The sequence below is a fragment of the Miscanthus floridulus genome, chromosome 10, assembly GCF_019320115.1.
Source record: "Miscanthus floridulus cultivar M001 chromosome 10, ASM1932011v1, whole genome shotgun sequence".
Lineage (NCBI taxonomy): Eukaryota > Viridiplantae > Streptophyta > Magnoliopsida > Poales > Poaceae > Miscanthus > Miscanthus floridulus.
Genome location: NC_089589.1, coordinates 108,065,315 through 108,092,496, shown reverse-complemented (window position 1 = coordinate 108,092,496; position 27,182 = coordinate 108,065,315). Strand labels below are relative to the sequence as shown.

General features: G+C 49.0%; 1 pseudogene; it reads left to right on the top strand.

Annotated features, from left to right (window-relative positions):
* The first annotated feature begins 1,929 nt into the window (after positions 1-1,929).
* On the top strand, positions 1,930-7,658 carry LOC136489238 (uncharacterized; annotated as a pseudogene).
* Positions 7,659-27,182: the final 19,524 nt, after the last annotated feature.

Here is a 27,182-nt window from a genome sequence, read left to right as displayed (position 1 = left end):
GATTTCAGCTGGAAATGTCATGAATATAAAAGTTGTATAACTCATCAAGATCCAAAACTTTTATTTTAGTCATTTGTTCATCCGACAAAGTAATAAGAACATTGTTTATAAATTTTACATATCTCTCGTATGGTTTCATAAACTATATGAGAGATATGTAAGTTTTGTGAACAATGTTACTATCACTTTGTTAGATGAAGAAATGATCAAAATAAAAGTTGTAGGTCTTGATGAGTTCTACAACTTTTATGTTTATGACTTTTTGAGTTCAAATCATTTGGTGTCTCAAAAATTTGTTTGAATACATCATTTATTGAAGTTCAAAATTTGAATTGTTCAAATTTAGTCAAATGAAAATATGACCAAAACAAAAGTTGTAGAGATTGATGAGTTCTACAACTTTTATGTTTATGACTTTTTCATTTGAAACCATATGCTCCTTTGTGAGATCATGTGATGAAAAATTGTTTTGATATGAAATTGGCATTGCAAAGTGATTTGCATTATGGCATAAGGATGTGCTACTTATTTATGCTTGTGATAGGTGTTGTGCGGATTGACTTGGGTCAAGTCGTGGACTTGGGCTCGGACGTAGTTTGCGTGTTTGTTCATGTGCAGGTGTTGCTTGAGGTGGAACGTCGTCAATGACGGACTGGAACTAGGTTCAGCGAGGAACTGAGGTTTCGGGACTAAGTTCAGGGAGGAACTGAGGTCCTATTGGTCAAGGATGTCATGCGAGATGTTTGGGCTAAGAGAACAATGTACGTGAAGACGACCACGCCATGAGACGGGAGATGTACGGGCTATGGTGTGGTGTTGGTTCTGGCTGGTGCAGCTAGGACGGTGTTGTGATTGGTGCATGCATGGGCTTATGTGTGCACGTTTGGTCTAGTCAAGTATGTGTGCTAGACGTGCATGCGTGTGGTGCATGGAAATAGTGTCCAAGTTGGACACGTTTTGGAGGCTGGCCGAATCAAGCTAGGAGACTTGGCTTGGTCAAGTTCCGATTAGAAAAAGAGGATCACCTGCATGCTAGCAGTTTTGGTTGTGTGACCAGGATGTGGCGAGGTGTCCAAGTCTGGTTAAAAGGAGAGGCGATCCGGAAGTGATGGCTGCCGTGGTGTGAACTTGAGCTGCATGCTGACCAGGGTGTGCGTGGGTCATGTGGCCAAGCCTGGTTCAGTTCAGGGGCAGATAAATAGAAACCAAGTGTGTCGGTTGTGAGATAGTGCGGAAGAGGATAGGCGTGTGCGTGAAAAAGAGAAGGCAGCGGTGACGGCTGTTTTTAGAGTTTGGGATCACGTGGTGATCTTTGTAAGGATGCTTGTGAGATGCATCTTGTAAACACATCTATGCAATGATAAAAATCAAGGTTTGGCAATTTGTGTGTTGGTAATCTCGTTCCTCTGTTGCTCATTGATTTACATGCTAGCTTTTGGTTTTCGCTTGATTTCGTGCTTGCAAGTTTAGACTGATCTATCTAAAACTGTGCTAGGGTTTTGTGCTGTTGATATGAGCAGTTTGATTGATTACACTTTATTAATTTTGAAGTTAGTGTTCAATCAATTCTCGTCACCATCAGACGCAGCGTGCTTGTTTATTTTATATCTCGAGTTCTAGACCTCCGATTGATGTGATTCTAGTTGGGTTAGTTCACAAATTTCATCTAGTTTGTTGTGATAAATTTTGAGATCAATTGGAGCTACGGTGTTTGGTCGAGATTATTTTTATTACAGGTGCAGTGTTCTGTCCAGAATTGAAAACAAGGCTTAATTTGGTTTTGTGTTTAGGGGGAAGTTTTAAAATGAATTTTTGGTTTCCGCAATCATTCACCCCCCTCTGATTGCCTATCTTAGATTGACTCGATCCTACAAGTGATATCAGAGCAAGGTTATTTTTCTAATTAATCTTAACCGGTGATTAGAAAACATGTCGACGGATAGGTATTTGACAAAACCTTTTGTTTTCGATGGTGTTGATTTTCAGTTCTGGAAAGCGAAGATGGAGTCTTATATTCAAGCGCAAGGCTTTGCAATATGGGAGAAGGTCTACAAACCTTTTGAGGTGTCGAGAATGATGCTGTGACAGCGACGAACATAGCACAAGTGGAGGCTAACAGCAAGGCGAGGAACTTGATCATTCAAGGAATTGGAAGGGGCAACTTTGATAGTGTTGTGCATCTCAAATCTGCCTATGAGGTATGGAAAGCACTCTGTGATTATCATGAGGGTTCATCTACAATTAAAGAGGTACGTCAAGATATGTATAAAAATGATTACATGCGTTTTGAGATGAAACCCAGTGAAGCCTTAGATGATTTCTTTGCTCGCTTTAATAAAATTTTAAGTAATCTATGTGCTGTTAATGTTACATATACTGATGCTAAAAATGCACGTCAATTACTTGGAGCTTTAGATATGTCTATTTGGGAGATGAAAGTTACAACTATTAGAGAATCTACTGTCATGAGTACACTTACTTTAGATGTGTTTTATTCTAAACTAAAAACTCATGAACTAGATGTCTTTACTAGAAAAAATCATAATAAGTCAATTGCTTTGATATCTCAACCTAGCATGTCTAATAATGAATCTTCATCGAGCTTTGTATTATCATTCTTGTCTTCACTAACCGATGAACAGCTAGAGCAACTCCCCGAAGAAGAATTAGCACACGTCTTGTCGACAGAATATCGTTGGCAGTCCTCCGAGGGGTATCCCACGAAGGTAGATTGATCGGCAGAGAAGCGCGTGATCAAGAACAAGAAGGCAACAGAGACACACGAGTTAGACAGGTTCAGGCTGTCAGAATGACGTAATACCCTACTCCTGTGTTTTGTTGGATTGTATTGGCTATCGTATGATATTGCGTGAGTTTGGAGGGGGTCCCTGCCCGCCTTATATAGTCTGGAGGGCAGGGTTATAAGTCGGTTAGATCCGAGAGATAACCGGAAAGTAATAACAGATTACATGAATCTTGGGATCATACGTATCCTAACAGATCTCGTAGTATCTTCAGGATATCTTCCCGGTGTCTTGCGGGAGGCGCCAAGCAGAATCGTGCCCCGCAAGCCTTCGTCTTGTGGGCTGGGCCGCCCCTGGGAGCGCAGCCCATGTGGTCTGCCATGGGTATCCGGGGTCGTACCCCCCACAGCTAGTCCCCGAGCACCTTGTACCCGTTGTGCAACGCCGTCTTGTGCTTGTCCGAGCAGGAGCGAACAAAGCCGAGCAGTCAAACTCATGGTCCGACCACCGTGATGAGTTGCCGAGCAGTTGTGAGCAGTTGCTGAGCAGCGTGAACTGTCGTCGAGCAGTATAACCCAAGTGCGGCTTGCCATAAGGGTGTAAGGAGCTCAAGTTTAGAATCAAAAATTTCTTCGCAGTGGACCAAGTGTGCCCACTTAGAGTCTGACCACGAGAAAAGGAGGTACTCTTTTTCAGCTTCAAGGGGCGCGGAGTTTTCCAGATTTAAGCAAACACACTCACCGCAAGGTGAAGTGTGCCCACTTAGTCCCCGAGCCTGATAGTAGATGACGTAGTCATGTGGTGCCAGGGTCCAAAGTAGAAGAATAGTAAAAGACCAGCCGAGCAGGCAGCCAGTCCCCGAGCGTAGCCCCGAATTGAGAAAAAGCACATTCACCGCAAGGTGAAGTGTGCCCACTTAGTCCCCAAGCCTGACAGTAGGTGACGCAGTCACGTGGTGCCAGGGTCAGAAACACCAGACAACAGAAGAACCCCCCCCCCCCCCCGCGTAGTGAGGAACCAAGTCATAGTGGTGGCGCAGTCTCCGAGCCACAAGCGGAGATATCGGAGAAATCCAACCATGAAGAAAAACCAGAGTAATGGCTGTACAGTAACGGTTACTGAGCCTCAATAAATGGCGGAGAAGTCGGTGATTATTCGGCGAGTGATAACCAACGGCGGCGATTTATGAGTGAGATGGGCTGTGGTTGCATGAAAACCTAGGTTACGGCCCATTAAGCCGCGTCGGAGAACTCGGAGAGGCGCAAACTGTGGGAGCGATTTCCCAAAACCCCTCGAATGCAAAAAGGTTTTTGGAAGCGCTTTATAACTACGCCGCCGCACCCCGCGTTCCCACCTTTGCCACTTTGCCATTTCGTCTTCCTCCTCAGTCCTCGCGCTTCCAGATCCATAGCCGCGCCCGCTTCTGCCGCTAGCCCTCAACCGAATCTGAGAGATGGCGCCGAAGAAAGGAGCTGCGAATCCAAAGAAGGCGAGCCCAAAGAAGAAGAGTGCCAGAGCCAGCCGTGACGAAGAGTGGGTGCAGTCGTGCACGGGGGAGGCGGAGCTCAATAGATTGGTGGAGGCGGACGTTCTTTCTGACCGCGTCACTGCCAGATGGCGGCCAGCCCTCAGTGAGCCCTACCCAATGCCTCATACCGACGAAGCTGTAGTATTTGAGGATTATTTCTGGCAGGGATTGGGGTTTCCTATTCATCCATTCTTGAGGGATTTGCTAGTGTTCTGGAGAGTCAGCCTGTGCAACCTCCACCCAAACATAATATTGCACATATCTATCTTCATCCATTTCTGTGAGGCATTTCTCAGAATCCTTCCCCACTTCAACCTCTTCTACCACCTGTTCTGGCTGAAGAAGAGAGGCAGCAGCGGTTCCAAGGTGGTCGGCGGAGTGTATCTTCAGCTGCGCGATGGAATGGCGGGTGAGTATCTTACCATACCGCTAAATACGTCGCTGAAGGGATGGAACACCAGGTGGTTCTACATGAGGCAGAGCCACCCTACCATCCGCTGCGACACCGACCACATCCCAGAGAGTCAGAAGAGCTGGTCGGAGATGCCAAGAAGTGCCGACATGGAGCAAGTAAGGGAGCTCCTTGGCTTAATAAAGGGAGTGAAGACCAACGGTGGATTGGTGGCGGCGAGCTTCATAGTGCGCCGCGTCCAGCCCTGTAAGGAGAGGGTGCACCTAGCCTTTGAGTTCAAGGGGGAGACCGACGATACCCGGGAGAGGCCGGAGATGCTATCGAGAGATGTAGTGCAAGAATGGGCTACAGAGCTATTCACTTCGTTTGCCTCATTCAGCATGTCAGGGTATACGAAGCCCTTTAATTGCAAGAATCTGCCCCCTCAGGTAAATATCGCAGTTGTGGGTTCTTGATGCTTTTTATCCATGACTGTCGCTGAGCAGTGAACTGATTCACTTATGCAAAGATCCATTCACAGGAATGAGCGGTGTACTTCTTGACTATGCTGAGAGGCGATTGGCCGCTGGCGGTGGATGCCCGACCACCGGCTCAACCTAAAGAAAGTACCATCGTCGAAGTCCAGAGATACGGACACTGGTCAGACGGAGAATTCTCCCCTAGTGTCAAAGAAAGTCCTGGGGAAGCGGGCAATGGCAGACGAGCTAGCCTAGAAGAAGAGAAAGACGGTGGGTGCCGCTCCCCTCAAGCCGAGCGGCATCTCGCTTGGCGGAGACCAGACCGCTCGGACACGGAGTACCGCGATGTCCGAGTGGTCGGATGATGATGAAGTTTCGGTGGCACCTCCACCGAGCATGAAGGCACCTCCGCGCAACACGCGCATGGAGGATCAATCAAGGGGAGGTGAGGAAGTCCCCGAGCAGCAGGCGAGGGAAGTCCCCGAGCACCGGATAAGGGAAATCCCTACGCAGCAGACGATGGGAGTCCCCGAGCATCGAGCGAGGGAAGTCCCTACGCAGCAGGCGACGAGAGTCCCCACTGGGCAGGCAACGAGAGTCCCCGAGCAATAGGCGAGGGGGGTCCTGGAGCAGCAGGCTGAGGTAAACCCGGAGCGGCGGGCGGAGAAAGTCTCAGAGCGACAGGCGGAGCAGAGGCCAACTGTGGAGGAGGCGGGACCTCCACCCCAGAGCACGGGAGTCGACCCCACGGCTACGCCTGGGGGCTCGGGCAGGCCAAACCATAAGTGTCCTTGTCTTGGAGTTACTTTGCCGCCGTTTCTTAGCTTTTTTTGGCGATTGACAAGATTATCTGATGCAGTGCAAGGCGTACGGAGGTTCCGACCCTGCCCGTCCAGACTGTCGAGCAACCAAAGGCTGGTCCTAGAGCAGAGGAGGTGCCGGTAGATCCCATGTCGGAGTCCCAGGGTGCTCGGCGGCCTGTGGAGGAGTCGACCGCCGCTATTGGCGGACTAGGCGGCGGTGAACAATTGGCACCAACAGCAGATGGGTCGGCGACGATGCCCGAGGAAACGGCGGGAATCGCCGAGTCCTCAGGAGTAGAGGTTGGAGTTGCCGGCGAAGCCTGCAGTGCCGGAGGAGCAAGCGGCGCTGCCTGAGGCATCGAAGGGTGTGATAGCGTGTCTGAGCTATCCGACCACCGACCACCGACCACCGAGCTGCGGCAGAGGAGGACGAGGTGGAAGAGATCGTTCGTGTAGAACCTCAACCCCAATCTATTTGAATCCTCCGCAAGCGCGGCGATGAAGTGGTAGTTGTCGAGGAGGAGGACACCACCAAGGAGATGAGGAGACTGAAATCCGCCCTCGTCGGAGTAATGAAACAAATCGAGGTTAGTACTGCATTCGAAGTACTCGTCTTTGATGTTGGAGATCAAATTCCGTCATTATCATTGTGCAATTGCAGGGGATAACTCAGACTGCTGAGCAGCGGCACTAGTTGATAAAGAGGATGAAGCCCCTCACCGAGGAGTACAAAAAACTCAGGGAGGCGATGAACCTCTCGGAGAGAAACATCCAGAGGGCCCGACGCGAGCGAGACCTTGCAGAGTCCAATGCGCGGGACCTGGAATACTAGAGGGGTGTCCTATCCGAGCAGCTCATGACCGCGTCCGAGCAGCTGCGGAGCAAGTCCGAGCAACAGACCACTGTCTCTGAGCAACTGAGGGGTGCTTCCGAGCAGTTGGAGTAGCTGCGAAAAGTCTTCAAGCAGAAGAAAGGTATGTCTGATCGACGAAATTGCTTGGCATTGATAAAGTATCATTGTTATTGATGACCATTGTACTTGTAGAGCAAGATGCAGAGCTCGGCCAGCTGCGCCAGGCCATCGAGCAACTCTGAGAGGAGAAGGCGAAGGAGACAAACTGGCCGGTGAGCTGAAGGGTGAGTACTTCCTGACCGAAGTTACTGTTGAAGTAGTTCCCTTGCTTGATGGAGACTTGTGACTCTTACAGACTATGGTAAGAGGGCGAAGGCACAGTTTGATGTGCTGGTGCAGGAGGCCAGGATCCAAAGGGAGAAGTTCGACGCCGTGGTTGCCGGAGTTAAACTAGTGCTCGACTGCGTGGACCTGGAGGCGGCTCCTCAGCCCGACGGCAGGCTGGCGCATTCGGACACCATCATCTAGAGGTGCAAGGTGGTGTTGGAGAACTTTAAGAGCTTCAACCGTGATGCCATTGCCACTGCCATTACTCACGCCCTTGCGGTGGTTCGGTCCTACTATCCAGCCGTTGACCTTCAGGCGATAGGGGCCGGATTCGCCGAAGGGATGGGCAAGGCGGAGCACCAGTAGCTGGACGATGAGGCAGAGGATGTGGCAAAAAAGCTGGTCGGTGACATCGACCTGTTCGACGAGATGGACGGTGATGGCGAAGGTCGGTGATCTACTCGGAGAATATTATCTGTAACATCTGGAGAAGGTAGTTAGAGCGCGTGGGAGCGCAAGAAACATTTATGTAAGTGTATGAATGTTATAAGGTGCATGTTTATGTAGTTTGCTGGAATTTTGGTGAAAAATCTTCGTAGTTTTAACCATGACGCAGTTATACGTAGTATAAGTAGCATCCGAGCAGTTAGTTCGCTTCTGAAACCTATGGCCTCGGCTAGCCCATAGTCCATAACGTCGAGCGTGGAGCCCATGCACGTGTAGGAGGAACAGGCGTGACCAAGGAACCATAGCCGACCACCCATAACGCAGAGCGCGGAGCCCATGGCACGTGTAGGGAGAGATCGGAGACTGGGTCTTCTCTAGAGAGAACAAGACGAAACGTGTGCTGCTCGGTGGTTGTTGAAATAACTTGGAGATAAACTTAGTATAAGTGGCGTCCGAGCAGTTAGCTCCTTATTGAGCTCTCGGCCTTGGTTGGCCCATAGTCCATAACGTCGAGCGTAGAGCCTGTGCACGTGTAGGAGGAACATGCATGACCAAGGAACCATAGCCGACCACCCATAATGCAGAGCGCGGAGCCCATAGCACATGTTGGGAGAGATCGAAGACTGGGTCTTCTCCGCAGAGATCAGAACATAATGTATGCTGCTCGTTGGTCAGCGAAATATATTGGAGATTTTGAGAAAAATGTTCGGTGATCTAGAGAAACATGTTTGGCGAAATACGTTGGCAATTTGGAGAAAACGCGTTCGGCGATTTGGAGAAAACCGTTCGGCGAAATACGTTGGAGATTTGGAGAAAATGTGTTCGGCGATTTGGAGAAACTCGTTTGGCGAAAACATCGGAGAGTTGGAGACACGTGGTCGGCGATTTGGAGAAACTTATTCGGTGAAAACGTGGTCGGCGATTTCGTATTGGAGTTCATTATGGAGTAGCGTAGAGTTCGGCGACCGTAAGTGGAGACTAAACCGTAATGGAGAAAAAATGGAGACAAATTATGGAGACCAAAACTTTATTTATAAAGTGGAGAGTACATATCTGGGGCGCTTCAAGGATAGAAACGTATAAGGTGCTCGATGTGCCATGAGTTGGGGACATCGATTCTGTCTAAGTCACATAGGCGATAAGACTCTGGTCGGGTAACCTTTTTGATGACATAAGGCCCTTCCCAGGGGGAGGAGAGCTTGTGCATCCCTTCGGTCTTTTGTTTTCTACGGAGAATGAGGTTGCCGACAGCAAATGAACGACCTTTGATGTTGCGGTTGTAGTACCTCTGCAAGCCTTCTAGATATTTGGCTGTGCGGATGCAGGTGATTAGGTGTTCTTCCTCGGCCCTGTTGATGTCCTCTGTCCGAATAGCTGCAGCTTGCTCTTCATCATAATTTTCCACCATAGGTGCTCGGAAGGCAATGTCCGCTGGTAGTATGGCTTCTGAGCCGTAGACCAAGAAATATGGAGACACACCGGTGCTATGACTAGCTTGAGTGCGCAGTCCCCAGACCACAGCTGGTAGCTCCTTGAGCCATCTGCCCGGATGCTTTTCTTCTTTCTGATATAACCTCCTTTTGAGGGCATCAAGGATCATGCCGTTCGCCCGTTCGACCTGGCCGTTGGCTCTAGGATGGGCAACGGAGACATATTTGACGGAGATGCACCGGTCTTCGCAGAAGTCCCAAAAGTGATGGCCAGTAAACGTAGTTCTGAGGTCGGTGATGATGCTGTTCGGGAGACCGAATCTATGGATGATATCTTCGAAGAGCTCGACTGCTTTCTTTGCTGTAGCCGAGACAAGCGGTTTATACTCGATCCACTTGGAAAACTTGTCGATGGCGACGTATATGTACCGGAAACCACCTGGCACTGGTTTGAAAGGCCCGATCATGTCCAGTCCCCAGCACACAAAGGGCCAGGAAGCTGGGATGGTCTGCAGTTCTTGTGCCGGCACGTGTATTTGCTTGGTGAAAAATTGACATCCTTCACAACGTCAGATGAGGTCTTCTACATCGGAGATGGCCGTGGGCCAGAAAAAACCAGCTTAGAAAGCTATGCCGACTAGGTTTCTTGAGGCCGCATGGTTGCTGCAGGAACCAGAGTGAATTTCGAGAAGCAGCTTCACTCCCTCTTCTTGGGTGATGCATTTCTACAGTATCCCTTGCTTGGCACTTTTCCTCATCAAGTTGTTGTCCACCAGCACGTAATGCTTGCTTCGACGAATTAGGCATTCGATTTCAGTCTTGTCGGTGGGTACTTCGGCACTGGTGAGGTACTTGATGAATTGTTCCCTCCAATCGGCGGCCGGCGAAGGTACTGTAAGTACTAGCTGCTCGGCGGGGGGAATTTCCTAAACTTCTTTCTCTTCCTTAATAGATGGCGCCAGAAGATCTTGAACGAAGACCCCCGGTGGAATCACAGAGCGAGAGGAGCCTAACTTGGATAGGTGATCGGTGAGCTGATTTTGATCGCTTACCACGTGATGGTACTTGATACCGTAGAATTTCCCTTCAAGCTTCCTGATTTCAGCGCAATATGCATCCATCTTTTCACTAGAGCAGGACCAGTCTTTGTTGAGCTGATTGATTACCAGCGCGGAGTCCCCGTACACCATGAGGCATTTGATGCTAAGCTCGATGGCTATACGGAGTCCATGGAGACATGCTTCATATTCGGCGGCGTTGTTGGAGGCTGGAAAGTGTATCCGGAGAACGTATCGGAGCTTCTCCTTGGTCGGTGTGATGAACAGAATGCCCACACCAGCACCGTTGATGTTGAGGGCACCGTCGAAGTACATCACCCAGTGCTCGGGGCAAGTAGCGGTGATGGGCTCTTGGATCTTGGTCCACTTAGCGACGAAATCAGCGAGCGCCTGTGACTTGATGGTAGGCCTGCTTCTAAATTCAATTGAGTAAGTGCTGAGCTCAATAGCCCACTTGATGATGTGGTCGTTGGCCTCTTTGTTGCAGAGAATATCCCCCAGAGAGAACTCGGTGACCACGGCGATCTTGTAGTACTCGAAGTAATGATGGAGCTTGCGTGACATGATCAGGATGGCATATAATAGCTTCTAAACTTGAGGATAACGAGTCTTGGGCTTGTTAAGAACCTTGCTGATGAAGTATACCAGACGTTGCACCTTATAGGTGTGCCCGGCCTCCTCGCGTTCGACCACGATGGCTGTGCTGACGACGCAAGAAGTAGCGGCGATGTAGATTAGGAGAGTTTCGTCTGGCCATGGCGCCGTCATGATCGGAGGCTTTGTTAGGAATAACTTGAGCTACTCGAAAGCTGTGTCTGCCTCCTCCAACCAGGAAAAGCGCTCTGAGGCCTTGAGGAGTTTGAAGAACGGTAGACCTTTTTCACCAAGGCGCGATATGAAGCGGCTTAAAGCAGCCATGCATCCTGTAAGTTTCTGTATATCCTTGACGCATGTTGGCCGTTTCATATTGGTGATGGCGAAGACCTTGTCAGGGTTGGGTTCGATGCCACGAGCGCTGACGATATAGCCTAGTAGTATACCAGATGGAACTCCAAAGATGCACTTTGAAGGGTTCAGCTTCCATCGGTACCTTTTTAGGTTGGCGAATGTTTCTTCGAGGTTGGCGATAAGATTGTCGGCGGTCCTAGACTTGACGACCACATCGTCGATGTAAGCTTCGACGTTGCGGCCGATCTATTGATCGAGGCACATCTGGATGGCCCTTTGATAAGTCGCCCCGACGTTCTTGAGTTCGAAGGACATGGTGGTGTAGCAGTACGCACCGAAGGGCATGATGAACGACGTCTTGTTCTGGTCTTCTTCCTTGAGGGAGATCTGGTGATAGCCGGAGTAACAGTTGGGGAAGGAGAGCAGTTCGCAGCCGGCAGTGGAGTCTACAACCTCGTCTATCTGAGGCAGATCGAAGGGGTCTTTAGGGCAGTGTTTGTTAAGATTAGTATAATCAACGCACATTCTCCATTCTTTATTCTTTTTGCGAATGAGAACAAGGTTTGCTAACCACTTAGGATGATAGACTTCTTTTATGAATCCGGCAGCTAAGAGCCATTTTATTTCTACCTTAATAGCCTCCTAGTCTGGCGTGAATCGGTGGAGTTTCTGCTTGATCAGTTTGGCGGTCGGCGAGACATTCAAGGAGTGCTCGATCTTCTCCCGTGGTACCCCCGGCATGTCTGCGGGTTTCCAAGCAAACACGTCGGCGTTGGCACATAGGAAGGAGATAAGCGCACTTTCCTATTTGGGGTCAAGGTGAGCCCCAATCTTCATGGTCTTGGAGGGGTCGTCGAGGCCGAGGCCGACCTCATTTATTTCCTTGGACTTGGCGGAGGTGCGAGGAGGCTCTAGCTCTGGGATCTCCATGTCGTCGGCGGGCACCGTCTTGGCTTCAGTGACCACATTGGCCATCTGGATGGAGAGGTCGGTGGCTTCGGCGAGGGCGAGACTCTTTGTCTCGCAGGCGTAGGCGATGGAGAGGTTGGCCCATAGGGCCAGGACTCCTATAGGCGAAGGCATCTTCAACACTAGATACGCGTAGTGCTGTATAGCCATGAACTTGGCTAGAGCTGGCCAACCAAGTATGGTGTGGTAGGTGGTGTTGAAGTCGGCGACGTAGAAGTTGATATGCTCGATGCGGTAGTTGCTTGCCGTGCCAAACTGTACTGGTAGGGTGATCTCTCCAAGCGGTTTGGAAGCCCTACCAGGTACCACACCCTAGAAGGAGGAGTCTGAGGGTGTGAGATCTGTTATCCCAAGGCCCAACTCCTTTAGGGCTCCGGCGAAGAGGAGATTCAGAGCGCTCCCACCGTCGACGAGCACTTTTTTGAAAACCACCTTCTGAACGGTTGTGTCGAGGATGAGGGGGAAATGGCCTGTGTAGGGGATGTCCGCCCACTAGTCGGCCCTGCTAAAGGTGATGGGGACCTCGGACCAAGGGCGATAGCTGGGGTTGGCGGCGGCGTCTTCTAAAGTGACGACAAGCACCCGTCGGGAGGCGAGCTTCCATTCTCTTCTGCTCTCGGTGGAGGCAAGGCCCCCGAAGATGGTGGTGACCACCTTGTCGTGGTCCTAGAAGGCATTGCCATTGCCCCAGGTGGTCGGCGGCCTACGGCTCTGTCGTTGGCGTAGTCATCTAGCTTTTTGTCTTGGAACTCCTTAGCCAAACCGAGGCAGTCCTTCATTTTATGTTTGGCGTTCTTGTGGAGAGGGCACGGGCCATCGAGGATCTTCTTGTATTGCTCATCATAGTTGCGCTTGGTGCGAGGTTCATTGACAGCGTCGTCGAGGTTGCGGTGGAGTTGGCGTGGCCTTCCTTGCGAGTCAAGCTGCTGCTCGGCTATCGCGAGGGTGATCTCATTTGCTCGACGTTGTGTGCGGTTGACGTCCTGGTTCTCATGAGTGACACGTTCCTCCTCGGTTTCGCCATTCTGAGGAGGGCTGTCGACACTGACGTTGAAGATTGTGCCACCCCGGAAGGGTGGGAGAGGGAGTTGCTTGGTGATGGTTTCGGCGAGGGTTTCCGTAGAGCCCTAGGACTCAAAGTCTAGGTTTTCCTCTGAGACGGTCTGGAGGGACGTTTTAGGGCGTCGACTGGCGTGCAGCATGTTGACAGTCGATGGGAGCTGGTCAGCGATCTGGTCAGCGAGAGGATGGACGTCTCCCACCTGGCAGTCGACTTTGCCCCTCAGGGCGTCTTGGTAGATAGCGGCGGCGTTGGTGAGCCTGAAGGGTAGAGCCACAACTCCTAGAGTTTTCCGAGCAGCCTTCGACAGATCTAGATCGGAGGGTGGTCGGTGCTAAACCAAAGTGTTTAGAGCTGATTCGGCGATGGAGAGGCAATCGGCGAGCTTTAGACCGACCCGATCGATGGATTCAATCAGATCATCACTGTTGATTTGCCTCCTCTGGTAGCGAGGAAGCAGGTGGCGAGTCATCGATGAAGGGGACCTCGGAGGCGGTTCCAAGATTGGATCTGCAGTCGCAGGTGTTGGGGTGATCGACGCAGAATCGATCTACACTGGCTCAAGCTCTCCGACTCCATCAGCATTGATGATCCAGGAGATCGATCCGACCGTGAAGATCTGGTCAGGCCACGGGAGGGAGGAAGAGCCTGTGGAAAAAGTCATCTTGTTCGATAAGGAAACAACACGCACTCCCCTACCTGGCGCGCCAACTGTCGACAAAATATCATCGGTAGTCCTCCGAGGGGTATCCCACGAAGGTAGATTGATCGGCAGAGAAGCGCATGATCAAGAACAAGAAGGCAATAGAGACACACGAGTTAGACAGGTTCAGGCCATCAGTATGACGTAATACCCTACTCCTGGCATTTTGAAGTCTCGGTGAGCCCCTCGTGCTAATGCCGTCGACAATTTTGTCTCTATCGGGCCCTTATGGCCGGAGCGCCACCACACCGACGTGCTCTGTATAGCTGAGCCGCCGTAGCTGCGGTCGCATGTGTTGCGAGCTTGCGCGTGCTCAACCTACCCCTTGGGTGCGTTCGCGTGTGCGTGCTGAGTGTGCCGGTGACCTTCGCGTCGCCGGAGGTCGCGTTGTTGTTCGCTGCCGTCATGCGGGAGCTCTGCCATGCCGCCATGGCCACTGGCGTGCGTGCTGTGCTTCCTTAGATGGTCGATTAGTGGCATCAGGAGATGCGCGAGAGCGAGGCGAGTCTGCTGGGGCAAGCCCCGTCGCCGGCGAGGTCACCGCCGGCGAGGAAACCGCCGGTCAACGGCGCCTCTGCCGCGGTCAGCGCGGGAGTCCTGTGCACTGACCCAAGGGGCGCGGTCAGAGGGGGTGAGTAAGAAAGGAATTTAATCCTTTTTTGATTTTCTGGAAATGCTAATAAATCATGAAACTTGAATAATTCATAACTAAATAATTAAAGCTGATAAAATTATGAAAAGTTTTGTGTGAGCTTGTTATGATATGCTTAATCATGGAAAATTATGAGTTGGTCAATATCTGTAGTTTTGCTATGGTTAAAAGTTACATATTTTTATTAATAAATGAACCTTCCATGTTTTTTATAGGCTAAAATAATTATCCTTTAATCATGAAATTTTTTGTGTATGCTTAATATGCTTAGATCTGTCTTCACAAAAATTTTGGTACTGTTTTGATAATTATAAATTGTCCACTTAGTTTAGGTCTACTAAAATGCCTTGTTAATTATTTAAATAAATACCACATGACTTCTATAAATCCTTAACTAGTGTTGATGTGATTTTGGGATTGATTGTGGACCTTGGAACACTAATCCCTTGCTATTCCTTGGCAACTTAAGTTTATGATTGTTGCTCTCATAATCAACCTTGTTAATAATAAACAACAAAGCGCGTGATCAAGAACTGGTAAGTGAATAGCGCAGAAGAAAGCGGCTCGATTCTTGTATACGTACGGCCAAATACCTTGCTGTTTTGCGTAGGTACTACAACAGGAACATTAAAGAGCGGTTTTTCGTGGTCGGGGACCTGGTCCTGAAGTGGAAGACGAACCAGGCTGGTGTCCATAAACTCGCAACCCCATAGGAGGGGCCCTTCGTGATCAAGGAAGTCACACGACCAACGTCTTACAGGTTAGCTCACCTGGACGGTACGGACGTACCAAACTCGTGGCACATCGACAAGCTTAGACGTTTCTATGCTTAACCACCGAGATATGTACTCCTTTTGTACTTTTGATTTACTTCAATGAAGCTATTATGATTTCTCCGACCACTCTAATGTGTCACTTCGAATTTTATGGTTATTCTCACTTAGCCAGTAAAAGCTGACCACCATTGCTTCCACGGTTTTTGGAGCAGGCCCTGTCCCCGATTCCTCCCAACATGTGCATGGGATCCGCTCTCTACGCTACGGGTGATCGGCAGGTCCCTCCTGGTTTGACTTGTCGCGTTTACGTGTGCACAGGTCCCGCACCTCACACTCCGACCACATGCCAAATTAGGGCCATACAAACTTTTCAGGATGACAAGTCGAGTAAACTAGTACAACTAAACAGAATGCTAGCATGTTCTCACTTAGTTATGCCAACACGAGTTTCAAGCTTAAATACATTTTATACAAAACAAATAAGCTTATAATGATATACAGTTACGCTATTACAAGCTTGCCCGAAGAGGTACAAGTTTACAATAACACAACTACATCCTTCTTCTACAGCTCTAGCCTATCCTGTTGGCTGGTCGGGGCACGCGGCACCTGCTGCTCGCTACTTCCGACATCCCGCTTGAGTCTCGGGGACTCTTGTACTGGTCGAGCTGAAGAGGATGGCCCCGCCGATGCCTGGCTGGTCGAGACCGCAGGCTTCGCCGGTTGGCTCATAACTGATGGCGTTTCCAGCTGGCTTGTTGATGGCGTACCCTGTACAGGTGCCGTCCCACCTCCACATAGGTTAATGTCGCCAATTATCTTTGAAGACAGGTCTAGCTGGGTCATCCGAAGTTCCTCAGCCTTGTCTGGATTTACCTCCTTCAGGTACCCAGCCTCCAGGCGCTTGAGATCGATTAGGGGGTAGTGGGCACGCACCATGCTTAGCACATGTGCGCCTGTGTACTCACCCACCTCCTTCAAGAACTCTTGGAACCATTCCCATGCCTTTCGGCATCTCTTGACCAGTCCGAGCTGCGGCGTCCTTGACGCTTCCTCTGTAAGCGCTGGGTCGATAAGGTTGAGGACGGGCAAAATACTAGTTGCCACTTCCTGGCACCGGTTCTTCCATGTGTCCCGGTCCTCAGTGATCTCTAGGCATCGCGCCTTCCAGCCATCACGATCTTTCATCATGGCTTCTAGATGCTTCTTGGCGTTGACTTTCAAAACTGCAAACCGCACAAGGTATTAAAATGTCACGCCACGACAAGATAATGCGGGTAACAGAATGAGCAAGGTGGTCTGGAACACTTACTTTTCAGTTCCTCCTTCATCTTGGTTGTGTGGACCTGAAGTTGCGACTGGTCGTGTGCCAGTTTCTTGTTGTCCTCCTTCAGGCGACCACACTCTACGGCCACACGTTTATTCTCCTCTTGGAGACGGACTACTTTGGCTTCTAAGCCTGCACTACAGCTGTTAATACCAACAATGCAACAACACGTGTCATGCACTTACTGTGATCAAGTGATAACTTGTTTTTTCCTGCTCTTTATTACTGAGCTAGATGACTAGGTTCTGGTTCTGTGCCTCTTGCTTTGTCCTCTCCTAGTCGGCAATTTCAAGCTGGCGGTGCAAGCGTTCCACCTCGGCTGCCAGTTCTCTATTGTTTGTCGTGATTCCCTCAATCTGGTCGAAGCACCTCTTTTGGTACCTTGCGGTCTTCATCAAGTCCTGCATATAAACAAGCTAAGTCAGACAGTTCGACTAAATAGCAGGATCAAGTGGTCAAGCCAAACATACCTAAACTTCTGTCACCAGACGTTTTGCCGCTCGTTCAACTTTTAGGGTCTCTTCGACCTCTGGGATTTCCTCATGCATAACCCACTCGTCGTTCCACCAGCGCGACACATATACATGTTGTCGTTTGTCTTGGGGACGGCCCAGTATCTCTTCTATTTCGTCCTCTTCTTCAGGAGGCGGCGCTGGTCTGGAGTTTGTAGTCTCTGCGACCACTATGGCTTTCCCACGAGCCACAGCATCAGCAAGCGTGCTCTGTGCCACCTTCGGCTGCTGCTCCTCGGCTTGGTCCGGTCCCCTTCACGCTGAAGTATCCCCCTCAGCAGGGGTAGTGCTCGGATCACTTGTACTTGGCTCGGCTCTCTTCTCGACCAGCTGCTCGGGGACTGTCGTCTGGCCACTTGACTGCTGAGGTTCTGGTGGATTTTCTTCTACAGGTTCCCCCACATCCGGCTGCTGGGCAGTTCTTTCCGCCATTGCTGGCAAAGCCATGCCGCACCCGGCTAGCTGGTCGGGATTTTCGGTGGACGCCGACCTAATATATCAGAGATAAGTTCAGAAGATAATAGTATTCAATACAAATTGTAAGCTTACATCAAGGTTGCAAGTACTTACAGCTTGGAAGCACAGAATGACGTGGCGAAGGAGCGTCTCTTCGACCGTGCTTGCTCCACGTGCTCGGCAGGTTCCACTAGGTCTTTTTCCATGACCAGTACCGGTGCCGGGGCCTGGCGCTCAACCCCTTTGCCGGTTGTCATTAGTGTTGCAGTGGTCGGTGATGCGATCCCTGCTGGCACAGAGGAGCCACTCTGCTCCGTCGACTCCAGTTGTCTCCTCCTCTTTCAAGGGACGAGTCGGAAGATGTCTGCATCCTCTGTTCCATCATCCGACAGAGGGAAGATGGCCTGATGACGTTTGTTGGCCGCTGGCCGCTTGCCAGCAGCCCTGGCTGTTGCCTCCTCTCCAACCCCAAGTACGGCCCAGTCGATGTCTTTGGCCCTGGCACTAGTCTGGGGGGTTGGGCCGGCAACTTGTAGCCAATCCACACCAGGGGGTGGAGACACGAACACTGATGCCCTGTCATGATCATTACTCTGGGAAACATAAAGGCGACAACACATTCAATTTTTGTTACAACATAACTCTATAGGTACAAGGAAGCATAATTTACCTTTGGGGGAGGTCGGGCCAGCTTGAAGGCGTGCTCGATGTCGTTTAACCTGACATAATTGGGATCCGCTAAGTTGAATAGCTCCCCAATCCTGGCCTTGACTTCGGTCTTGTCAAGCGCCTCTTTTCTGGTCCTCGTTGGATCTGCGCTCCCCTGGTATTCGTAACCAGGATGTATCCTCCTCTGGCAGGGCTGGATCCTTCGGCTGATGAAGTTTCCGACCATGCTTGGACCATCCAGCTTCCCCCACGGGATCATCCTGAGAAGTTCTGCAATCTATTCCAAGTGCCCGGGCTTCTCCGACCAGCTATTTTTCTTCTCCGGAATCAACCCCACGTCGCACAGGGTGATCGTGTTCGGCTCTTCACGGATGTAGAACCACTTCTTGTACCATTCGTCTAGCGATGTGTTCCAAGGGCAGTGCAAGTACTGGGCTTTCATCCCGTCACGCAGATTGAGATATACACCTCTGGCTATCTTTGAGCCGCCGCTCCCTTTCTTCCACAGACAGAACATATGGCGAAAGAGGGTGAAATGGGGCTGGAAGCCACCATATGCCTCGCAAAGATGGATGAAGGTGGAGACAAGAAGAATCGAGTTGGGATGTAGATTGCAAATCCCAATCTCGTAGTATAAACAGAGCCCCTGGAGGAAAGGGTGCACTGGAACCCCAAAACCCCGCTTGAAGAAATCCTCGAAAACCACAATCTCACCTGGTTGTGGATCGGGGTAGCTTTCTCCTTCCGGCGCGCGCCATCCCATGAGTGCCTTGTTATGGAGCACTCCCATGGTGATGAGGTCTTCGATGGTCTGATCATTGCTCCTTGACTTCCACCACTCCTTCGCCATGACTTTGGCTTTCTTCTGGGCGTTTTTCTTCGCCATTAATCTATCCTTGCTAAAAGGGGTGGATACGGTGGAGGGGTGATGGGCGATGATTTCGGAGGAATAGGGTTTGGCAAGAGGAAGAAGAAGGCTGCGGTGGCGAATGATAATGGGGGTTGGTAAAAAATAACTTACCAGTTCTATATTATAAATAACCAAGAGTTCCGTCGTTTCATCCACCTGAGATTCTTGGGAGATGTGTGCACGCGCTGCAAACGGTTGTTTTCACAACCTCAAGATCTACGCCAATAAACGCACCCCTTCGCTACCAGTGTACGCACCTTTTCATTGCTAGTATGAGAGGGCCCACACTGACGCACCTCCTTACAGGTGCCAAGCGACTGTTTGCTTGAAAGGACAGGAAGGCAGTATAGCGTGCTATACCCGTCTGCTTTTTCTGACCAGACGTGTCAGATTGGACTTGATAGAGTAAGAAGATAAATAAATACACCAAATAATAGTTCAAGCAGCATTCGTTTCTTCGCTGCATGTCTCGTGCTCAGGGATGGTCCAGACCACTACCGTGCTCGGGGACTGCTCCGACCACTACCGTGCTCGGGGACTGCCCAGACCACTACCGTGCTCGGGGACTGCTCTGACTACCACCGTGCTCGGGAATTGCCCCGACCACTACTCGGAGACCGCTCTCCTCGGCTACATGTGATTGGTACTCGCATACAGTTGAGAGGCATTTATTTAGACCTTGCTACAAGGCTCATACCTCGCCTTCCAGCAAGCTCGGGGACTACATCGGTACGATGCACCTGCCGGTGCATCTCGTATCGCCTGTATGACAATTGGGTTCTCAACTTAATTGGGAATTCTTTTTTAGACCCTGGCACCACGTGCCTACGTCACCTACTACCAGGCTCGGGGACTAAGTGGGCACACTTCACCTTGCGGTGAATGTGTTTATTTAATCGGCCCCTATGTTTTGACTGATTGTCAGGATTACTATCGTGCTTGGGAATTGTCCTGACCACTGCTCGGAGACCGCTCTCCTCGGCTACATGTGATTGGTAATCGCATACAGTTGAGAGGCATTTATTTGGACCTTGCTACAAGGCTCATACCTCGCCTTCCAGCAAGCTCGGGGACTACATCGATACGATGCACCTGCCGGTGCATCTCGTATCGCCTGTACGACGATTGGGTTCTCAACTTAACTAGGAATTCTTTTTTAGACCCTGGCACCACGTGCCTATGTCACCTACTACCAGGCTCGGGGACTAAGTGGGCACACTTCACCTTGCGGTGAATGTGTTTGTTTTTTGACCCCTATGCCTCTGATGATCAAAGACGCTACGCTTCAACACGCACTTACATTTCTTTTCAGAAATACAAGTGGGCACACTTCCCAATACGGAAATTTCTTTTTTCTTAAGAACACCATACATTCTTCGGACAACCTACTTCTTCGGTGACAACGGCGGTCAGAGATGTCAAGAACTCAAGCCTCACTGTTCAGAGAAGGTTAAAATGGCGTGTCCCAGCATAATACATGGTGCTCGGGGACTAGCTGTGGGGGTATTAACCCCTATACCCTTACGGCTAGGCTTGGGCCGGCCCAGATCAGAGGGTCCGGTCCACCAAAAGACAACGCGCGGCCTGGCCAACCTGTTTGGAGTCCCGCGCAAGGAGTCAAGATGGATTTGGCGATCAAGCAAGATCCTAGTCGGTTAGAATATGAATCCTTATCCGGCCACCTATGGCAATTGTAACTGGCTAGGATTAGTTTCCAGATCTATAACCCTGCCCCCCGGACTATATAAGGCGGGCAGGGGAACCCTCTAAAAAACATCTCTCATTGACATACAGCAATACAATCAGACGCAGGACGTAGGTATTACGCCTTCTTGGCGGCCAAACCTGGATAAAACCTCGTGTGTCTTGCGTCACCATCTTGTTTGTGGCTTGAGCATCTGTCTGCCGACAATCTACTACCTTAGGCATACCCCTGGGTAGATTGTCGACCATATTTTGTCGACAGTGGCGCGCCAGGTAGGGGTCCCCTTTTAGGGGTTGTGCGTGCTGATCTTCTGACGAATCAGATGGGACTTTCTTCTTCAACATGTCAATAACAACTCGACTGATCGCGGCGGCGTCCTTCGGCAACTACGTCGACCACGTCCCGAGTGGCTCCGCCGAGCTCCGACCACCAGACCACGTCGACCAACCGAGCTCCGACCACCAGACCACGTCGACCAGCCGAGCTCCGACCACCAGACCACGTCGACCAGCCGAGCTCCGACCACTAGACCACGTCGACCATGTCCCGAGCGGCTCCGCTGAGCTCCGACCACCAGACCACGCCCCAAGCGGCTCCGCCAAGCTCTGACCACCAGACCACATCCCGAGCGACTCCGCCGAGCTCCGACCACCGGACCACTAGACCACGTCCCGAGCGACTCCGCCGAGCTCCAACAACCGGACCACCAGACCACGTCGCAATGATGATCGCCACGAAGAACGGCGCTATGACAACCGCGACCACCGTCATGACGACAGGTCGGAAAGCTCGAGGATCGGACAACTTTATCGCCATCGACCAGATTTCTATCCAAAGATAAGTACACTTCTAATATTTATATTTAATATAATTTTCATTACGACGTTTCTCCACAACGTCCTTGTCATGATTATTTTTCAAATAACGTTTGTCCATGTATACCATCTTAAAGATAACATACAACTATACTTAATGCAAATCCTCGATCAGTCATGTTGACGCTCGATGTCTCCAGAAAAGGCCCTGTCTCTGGCTCCTCCCTACATGTGCACGAGCGTCTGCCCTCTGCGTTATGGGTGGTCGGCAGCGGCTCCTTAGCGACGCTTTGTTCTTCCTACACGTGCACGGGCTCCGCGCCCCGCATTATGGTTAACGGGCTAGCTAGGGCTGGAGACTCAGCTACATACTAACTAGTCGGGCAGTTTATATTAAGTATAAACACAAACTTCATATTAACACTGATGTTTACAAAGCACCAACTGCTTTATCACATCATGCTCATTTGCAAATGACTACTGAGCGTCATACGCTATTTCTTCACCGTTGATTTTTCTCCATAATTTATTATTTTGTACATCATGTACTACCATTCTACATATTTATATCGCAGGAATTTCGAGCTATGCTCGGGGACTTCGTCGCTCGCTTCTCGACCTACGCTCGGGGACGGCCTCGATCACTCTCCGACCACAGCTCGAGGACTTTGTCGCTCGCTTCTTGACCTACGCTCGGGGACTACCTCGATCACTCTCCGACCACAGCTCGGGGACTTTGTCGCTCGCTTCTCGACCTACGCTCGGGGACTGCCTCGATCACTCTCCGACCATAGCTTGGGGACTTCGTCGCTCGCTCCTCGACCTGTGCTCGGGGACTGCCTCGACCACTCTCAGACCACGGCTCGAGGACTTTGCGTCTCAACTACATGCGACTGGTGACTCGCATACAGTCAGGATATTCTTTCTCATTTAGACCTTGCTACAAGGCTCATACCTCGCCTTCCAGCAAGCTCGGGGACTACATCGGTACGATGCACCTGCCGGTGCATCTCGTATCGCCTGTACGATGATTGGATTCTCAACTTAACTGGGAATTCTTTTTAGACCCTGGCACCACGTGCCTACGTCACCTACTACCAGGCTCGGGGACTAAGTGGGCACACTTTACCTTGCGGTGAATGTGCTCGACCTGATGGATCAAACGCCTCCGATTCTACAAGGATGATAGTGTCTCTTCTCGGCTCAGAGTCAAAGTGGGCACACTTTGGAGGAAATATTTTTCAAATTTTATCTTGAGCCCCTTACATCCTTCTGGCAAGCTCAAGACGACACTACTCGAAGGATACAAGGCGCTCGGGGACTAGCTGTGGGGGTATGGCCCCCGGTATCCTCAAGACAAGACATGGGCCGCACCATCAGAGGTGGTCCAGCCCGTAAGATCAAGGCGTGCACGGCAAGATTACAAGTTGTACTAGATATTGTAATAGTACCAAATAGGATACTTTACTTGTAACCCTCCTCCTCCAGACTATATAAGGGGAGGCAGGGGTCCCCCTCAGGGGACATCTCCAACAGATCGTACAGATCTACAATGGATACACCTCAATACAATACACCAAAGGCATAGGACGTAGGGTATTACGTCGATCAAACGGCCTGAACCTATCTAAATCACTGTCTCTGCGCCTTGTGTCACCATCTGGTTCCTGATTACACGCACCGTCTACCGATAATCTACCACCATGGGCACCCCCCTCGGTGGACTGCCGACCATATTTCGTCGACATTAACCTAATTAGAAAGTGAAAGAAAGTTGTACTCAAGTTAAGTAATCTTGTTTAGTCTTCATAATCTATGCTTAGCATTTCATCATTCTAAAGCATGCATCTTTATTTACATTTAGTGAACGAGTCTGGTGAGCCTTTGGTTGAGCAAGTTCCAGAGGTGGTTTTCACTCTGTGGAGGTTGGGTTTGATATCTGTGGTCCATATGAGGAATCTAACAACCTCAACATCGAAGGCAAGCCTCAGAGCATAAACCCATTCCTTGTGTTTTGTAAATGTTAATCACTTAAGTCTTATGCCTGTTGCATTAAGTAAGATTAGGAGTTGATTGATTACCAATTGCTGCATGACTACCTTGGTATTTCAATACTAATCCTTGTCACCCTGCTAGTTACCATAGGGTAGTTATGCTTAGCCATGCTTAGTTGATAAGAGTCTAGTGGTGATTTCATCATTCACAATGGTTATATGCTCAGGAAATGTCCTGAGGCTTAATAATGAATTTTGAATAACTTGAGACCAGACGGGACATGGAAATTATCTTTGGTGGTTAAGCCGACAGGGTTGCCTGGCCGTGCTTGTTTCGTCTGTGTCGATTAAGGACCGTTTGTTGTTGGCCCTTGGATCAAGATTTTGTAGTACTAGCCACATACTCCGGTAAGCCTAAGACCTCGGCTATTCCATTATGTGAAAAGCTAACTACGCACTGGGAGTGGGAGATGGTGAGAGTAGCGTGTACCCACCTTACGAAAACATCACGGGTGACGTAGGACGGTGAAGTACTATATTCTCGGATAGCGCAGACCATTTCACATTTTGGAGGATCCGAGTGAGGGTTGATATATGTAGGTCTGGGACCTACATATGTCGTGTGGTTGGGAATCCCAGCTGGGTTTAATCGGTTCGAATCGCCGTTTGCTCTACGGTAACAGGAGACTTGATTCTCGCACCTTCATCGTAGTTTAACTAACGAAACATTGGTACTTATGATCACCTGATATGATGGTTAATGAAGTGGTTGGATTAGACCAGGTGCAAACTGGAGACTTGTAATGATTTCACTTGAGCTAAAACATTGAAAGTAAGGATCAATCAATAGTAAGCTTTTATGCAAAGTTAATCTTGATTCTTGTTTTAGACTTACCTTGATTCCCCATAAGCTTGCATATCCTTGGAGTCTTTTCTTTTCGTCGGGTAAGTCTTGCGGAGTACAATTCAGTACTCAGGGTTTGTTAACCCTTGTTGCAGGTGAACCCCAACAACAGATAGGCTTTTGCCCCTATTGTATGTCAGTTCTAGAAGATGATAGCCATTAGTAGATGTGTTGTACTCTCATCCTTGGGCAGGATGATACCTTTATGTAATGAATAAAGTTGTGTTAGTCATGCTACCCTACTTCGTTTGAGAAGGCAAAAACTTATGGTTTGTAAAACTTAAATAAATGGTTTGTAAACTTATGGTTTGTAATACTTCCGCTCTTTAACTCTGATGTAATATATTTGTATCAACTATTGTAATACTGCAATGTCTTCTGTAATGATCCTTATCGGATGTGAAAAGTGGATGATTCGGGATCCCCGAGGACACCCGATAGACTACTGGAGTTGTGTGAGTCCCACGCATAATGGTCAGAAGTCTTTAAGACAATGATAAGTGCGTGTGAATCATCATAACTTGGGCTGTTCTGCCACATTGTGTATGACCAAAACCTTTTCCTTGAGCTTCTGATTCTCTAAAAGTGACATAGGCTTGGCTTGGTTGATAAGTAAGGCTGATAGTGCATATAATTCCTTGCAATTTATATTTTGTTGCAATCATCAATAAATCAGCTTTTCAAGCACCAATGAAGTGCACAAAAAAATCAATGTTTTCAAGTATTAAGGCAGCTAAGAAAAGGAGACCATGACATGTAATAAATCAATAATAGTACTTGATTTTTAGTTGTGCTTAAATTACATTACATATGTATAGATGTGAGGTGCAACTATTTTCTTGCATGGCTTGGATGAGAATTTGTTCATATGTAAATCATTTATGATGCTTATTTTTAAAATGATAAATGAAAAAGAACAACCTTTTGCTCTCTTTTGAGTTTTTGATGAATCCATTGTCAAAGGGGGAGAGAGTTTTACACATTGCATATTCACATGGCAGATTTTGTGAGATAAGAAAGAGGGAGGGTTTCTCTTTTTGGATCTTTTGAGATGATCTTTTGGTTTTCACTTTGCCTTCGATTAAAAGAACAATTTAGCGGATGTGAATGCCAATGTTCATTATCTATATGGTGTTGCCAATGTTTTCATCAAGGGGTAGATTGTGAGATCATGTGATGAAGAATTGTTTTGATATGAAATTGGCATTGCAAAGTGATTTGCATTATGGCATAAGAGTGATATGCATGTGCTACTTATTTATGCTTGTGATAGGTGTTGTGTAGATTGACTTGGGTCAAGTCGTGGACTTGGGCTCGGATGCAGTTTACGTGTTTGTTCATGTGGAGGTGTTGCTTGATGTGGAACATGGTCGATGACAGACTGGAACTAGGTTCAGGGAGGAACTGAGGTTTCAGGACTAAGTTCAGGGAGGAACTGAGGTCCTATCGGTCAAGGATGTCATGCGAGATGTTAGGGCTAAGAGAACAATGTACGTGAAGATGACCACGCCATGAGATGGGAGATGTACGGGCTATGGCTTGGTGTTGGTTCTGGCTGGTGCAGCTAGGACGGTGTTATGATTGGTGCATGCATGGGCTTATGTGTGCACGTTTGGTTTGGTCAAGTATGTGTTCTAGACGTGCATGCGTGTGGTGCATGGGAATAGTGTCCAAGTTGGACACATTTTGGAGGCTGACCAAATCAAGCTAGGAGACTTGGCTTGGTCAAGTTTCAAGTTCTGATTAGAAAAAGAGGATCAGCTGCATGCTAGCAGTTTTGGTTGTGTGACCAAGACGTGGCAAGGTGTCCAAGTCTGGTTAAAAGGAGAGGCAATCCAGAAGTGATGGCTGCCGTGGTGTGAACCCGAGCTACATGCTAGCCAGGGCGTGCGTGGGTCACGTGGCCAAGCCTGGTTCGGTTCAGGGGCAGATAAATAGAAACCGAGTGTGTTGGTTGTGAGATAGTGCGGTAGAGGATAGGCATGTGCGTGAAAAAGAGAAGGCAGCGGCAACGATTGTTTTTAGAGTTTGGGATCACGTGGTGATCTTTGTAAGGATGCTTGTGAGATGCATCTTGTAAACACATCTATGCAATGATAAAAATCAAGGTTTGGCAATTTGTGTGTTGGTAATCTCGTTCCTCTATTGCTCATTGATTTACATGCTAGCTTTTGGTTTTCGCTTGATTTCGTGCTTGCAAGTTTAGACTCGATTTGATCTATCTAAAACTGTTGTGCTGTTGATCTGAGCAGTTTGATTGGTTACACTTTAATAGATTTTGAAGTTAGGGTTCAATCAATTCTCGTCACCATCAGATGCAGCGTGCTTGTTTATTTTATATCTCAAGTTCTAGACCTCCGATTGATGTGCTTGCATTTGGGTTGGTTCACAAATTTCATCTAGTTTGTTGTGATAAATTTTGAGATCAATTGGAGCTACGGTGTTTTTTCGAGATTAGTTTTATTATAGGTGCAGTGTTCTGTCCAGAATTGAAAACAAGGCTTATTTTGGTTTTGTGTTTAGGGGGAAGTTTTAAAATTAATTTTTGGCTTCTGCAATCATTCACCCCCCCTCTAATTGCTTGTCTTAGATTGACTCGATCCTACATCGTTCAATATGTTTTTCCATGTTTCCATATTTTTGAAATTCAAATTTTTATTTTTTTTCAAACAAAGCCACATGAGAAGATGACCACAATAATTTGATAGAGCATGATTTTAGA